Below are 4,522 nucleotides of genomic sequence, written 5' to 3'. Positions count from 1 at the left end.
TCCCCAACCCCAAAATAATTAGCTAAGGGTTTTTTTTTTTTTTTCGTTTTTCTTTTTTTTTTTTTTTTTTCCGGAGCTGGGGACCGAACTTAGGGCCTTGCGCTTGCTAGGCAAGTGCTCTACCACTGAGCTAAATCCCCAGCGTATGTTTCTTTACAAAGCTGTGTCACACCATCCTTTGGGCCCTCTGCTGGAAAAGTAGAATCAAGTCTCAAATAATGCCTTTTAAATTGTATCCTCTAGTATTATAGATGTAGGACAGTACTGTATCATACCTCTGTGGATGTAAAATAGCTTGTACCTGCTTTATGATACGTAGTAGTGACCGTGCTTTATCAGAGCTGTTTTTAATGATGTTGCTCAGAATGTTTTCTTTCCAGATGATGATTGAGAAGCTAATTTTAAAAAAATGGTGCCAGGTACCACAAGAGTAACAGAACTGTGCTGTTTTCTCGGGTTTTGTTTTTTTACTTTTTTTTTTTTTAATGGAGTGTGCTGGATGTCTCTACAGTTTTGTTCAGATGACTGCAGAACCTGGAAAAGCTGTTGCTGCTGTTGATGCATAACACACTGCTATTATTGGTCTTTTAATATAAATATAAATATAAATATAAATATATATATACAGATATATAATTTGAATTTTTTGAAACTTTACCTGTGCTGTCAACTTTCGAAAAAAGTATCCCCGTTTACTGTGTTGAGTTGGCACTGTACAGAAATTAACAGCCATATTGGTCTAGAAATGGTGAACTTAAGTTTTTTCCATTTGTACAGGGGTAACACACTGTATTAAATATGTAAGGTCTTATATACGTGGGTTTGATTACAAAAACTAATAAAGTATTCTCTAAATTAAAAAAAAAAGTTAATGTGTAATTTGCTAAAGGAGACACTGAACCATGACTTTGTGTGTGCATTGTGCTTTCTGGTGACATGTTATTACATGGGGTGTTTTAGGAAAAATAACAGGCTTGAGGAAAATAAGGGAAAGGTTTTTAATTGTGTATTATTGTACAAGGAAGTATGTAACCAATAAAAGATTGAGGAACTCAGAGGAAAAAAAAAAAAAAAAAAGAAGACAAACCTGAAAGCTGAGACCGAGCGCAGTTTCAGAACAGCAATAAGCCACTTGCCAGCTTGCCTGAGACTCTGGTTTTGCACTGATCCAATCCTCCCATTCTCAAGAATGTTGATGGGCTGGAGAGATGGCTCAGTCGTTAAAGGCTAGGCTCACAACCAAAAATATAAGAGTTTGGTTCCCAGCATGCACGGCTGTCTCTCCAGCCACCTTTTTTGTCCCACACCTCACCCTCGCACACAGACTACAAAATAGATTAAAAATAGACAGACTTAAACTTAAAAAAATAGGATCGGCATGAAAAGTGAAGGAATAAATGGGAAAAAGAAAACAAGTAAGTAAATGAACAAGTAGAAAAAAAAAAGAATGTTGAAAGGACTGAGGCTGGTCCTCAGCAGGTGCTGGTGAACTGAACCATGGTGTTCCTGTTTGCACAGCCAGCATTTTATCAACAGCCAACTCCTGCCACACACATACACACACACACACACACACACACACACAGAGCAATAAACACATACAAATACACACTACACACACACACTACCCATACACACACACACACACAGAGTAATAAACACATACAAATACACACTACACATACACACACTATACACACACACACATGCACACATGCACACATACACAGGAATAAACACATACAAATACACACTACACACACACACATACACAAAGGAATAAACACAAATACACCCTACACACACACTACACACACACACACACACACACACTACACAGTATACACTACACACACAGAGGAATAAACACATACAAATACACACTACACACACACACTACATACACACACACACACACACACACACACACACACAAACACCAGTCCCAAACTATGCACAATAGCAAGAAAGAGCTTTTAAAAAACAGAATCAGCCGGTTCTGGTGGCGCAGGCCGGTGGGATTTGCTGAAGGAGGCAGAGGCAGGAGGATCTGGAGTTCGAGGCCAGCCTGGTCTACACTTTGGGGCTGGGGATTTAGCTCAGTGATAGAGCGCTTACCTAGGAAGCGCAAGGCCCTGGGTTCGGTCCCCAGCTCCGAAAAAAAGAACCAAAAAAAAAAAAACAAACAAACAAACAAACAAAAAAAAACCAGAATCAACTTCAATCACCCTCCTCCTCCTCCTTCTGGTAACTTCTCTTGACACCAAGAAGCAATTCTAAGTGTGTCAGCTCAGCCCTGCTTGCTTTGTTTGAAGTGGCTGAAGCAGGTTTCAGTGTTCCAGCTCTCTTTATTCAGGGGTAATAGGGCTATATAAACCTAGGGGGGTGAATAGGGATTGAATGTGGTGCTGGGAAAGGGTTCATTTGCATAAATGGATGTGTCCTTATATGGAGAGAGGATATTAAACCTGTAATTTGACCACCAGGCTAAGTGACTGCCTCAGTGACTGCCTCAGTGGTGGTAAAGGTGGGGTCATAGAGCTATATGCCCTGGAGCATACAGACCCAAAACAGGGAAAGAGCTGTCCTAACTTCTGCTGGTCTCAAGATGAGATTTTTGGGGTTTGGACACATCTCAACTTCACTCCTGTTACAGACCTGTCTCCCCTCCCCCAACCCCTTCCCTTCCCTACCACCCACTTCATACTTGCCCGACACTCAGATACTCCAGCCTCCGTTGGTTCCATGAACTAACACTACCTATTGTTAGTTCAAGGTTGGTTTGTTGTTGGCTTTTCTGCATGGCCCCTCCTCTCTCAGGGAGGTGCTGGACAAGGTGCTACTGACCTCCTCCCCTGGATAGCCCTGCAGTCCCTCTTCCAACACTGATCCTGCCTCATTTCTAGACAGCGAGTCTTCTTTGTTTATTGCTTTCTCTCCTAAGCAAAAACAGATGTTTTCTGAGAATGGTCCAAATGTCAGGTCTGTTTGTTGTTGGTGGTGGTGGTGGGGGTGGGGGTGGTGGTTTGGTAGTTGTCTGTTTGAAGACAGGGTCTCATGTAATCCAAAACTGGCCTTGAACTTCTGATTCTCTTATCTCCTCCTCCCAACTGCTGTGATTATAGGCATGCACATCACCCCCTTTGGGCACTGCTGAGATAAGCTCTCCGTTGGCACACGTGTATCCCACCTGCATCACCTTGTGAGTAGGGAGTGAGTAGGGGTTGAATGTACATTATTGGCTGGACATCGGATTCTATTACAGATGGTTGTGAGCTACCATGTGGTTGCTGAGATTTGAACTCAGGACCTCTGGAAGAACAGTCAGTGCTCTTAACTGCTGAGCCATCTCTCCAGCCCGCTGCTCTCAACAATCTTGTCTTCCAAGCTTCCACAGAACATTCCACAGAGCTCTCAACCACTCAATGGTTCTTCTAGCCCAAAGTTCCAAAGTCCTTCCATAGTCCTCCCCTAAACAAGGTCAGGTCAGTCACAGCAATACCCCACTCCTGGTACCAACTTGTTTTATTAAGGGTTTCTATTACTGAGATGAAACATAATGACCAAAAGCAAACTAGGAAGAGAAGGGATTAAAGGTGTACCACTCCTGCCTGGCTATTTCTTTTCTTCTTTTTTTTTTTTCTTTTTTTTTGGAGCTGGGGACTGAACCCAGGGCCTTGCGCTTGCTAGGCAAGCGCTCTACCACTGAGCTAAATCCCCAACCCCCCGCCTGGCTATTTCTTCCTTCTTCGTAGTCATTTTCATGTCTAACAGTCTCACTTTATTAAAACAAATGCTGGGCACCCTTGAAACAGTCTTCAATACATTTTTGCTTTGTTTTGACAAAAACTTGATTTATGCATTTCTTGTACTTGAAGTACTCTTCAATGTTATCCTACTATGCACAACTGTAAGCCTGAGCCTGCCCCCTTCCCTGCTGAGCCAGCTAAGAGCCTCCCCCATTTTATGTGACTTCCCCTCTCAATTGGTTTTACAGAGGCAGACCCACTTCCCTAGTTTCTCGCTTTCATCAACCTTAATTAGGCTGTTTTGGTGCTCAGCACGAAGTTCGCCCACCAACTTGACATACATGGGCTCATCACACACAGATGCAAACACACAGATGTGTAGAGAGAGGATTTTATGCATTATATGGATACATCTGTCAATTTAAAAACCTGTGGCCTATAGGAGAGGGTAGAATAGAAGGTGGGACATCTGGGAGGCAGAAAGAATTCTGGGATAGAGCAAGGCTCAGAGGATTAGCCTGGAAAGATATGGCAGCACCTGAGCACCAGTAACCCGCCATGTGGCAGTATATAGGTTAAAATAATTGGGTTATTTTAAGTTATGATCTAGTCAGAGTAGAGCCTAGCTATATGGCCATGATACTTATAAACATATTTTAAGTCTGAGTCTGGGGCTAGAGTGATGGTTCAGTGGTTAAGAGCACTGACTGCTCTTCCAGAGGTCCTGAGTTCAAATCCCAGCAACCACATGGTGGCTCGCAACCATCTGTAAT

The sequence above is a fragment of the Rattus norvegicus genome, chromosome 3 (genome assembly GCF_021556685.1).
Source record: "Rattus norvegicus strain SHRSP/BbbUtx chromosome 3, alternate assembly SHRSP_T2T, whole genome shotgun sequence".
In the NCBI taxonomy this organism is placed as follows: domain Eukaryota; kingdom Metazoa; phylum Chordata; class Mammalia; order Rodentia; family Muridae; genus Rattus; species Rattus norvegicus.
This window is presented reverse-complemented; position numbering follows the sequence as displayed.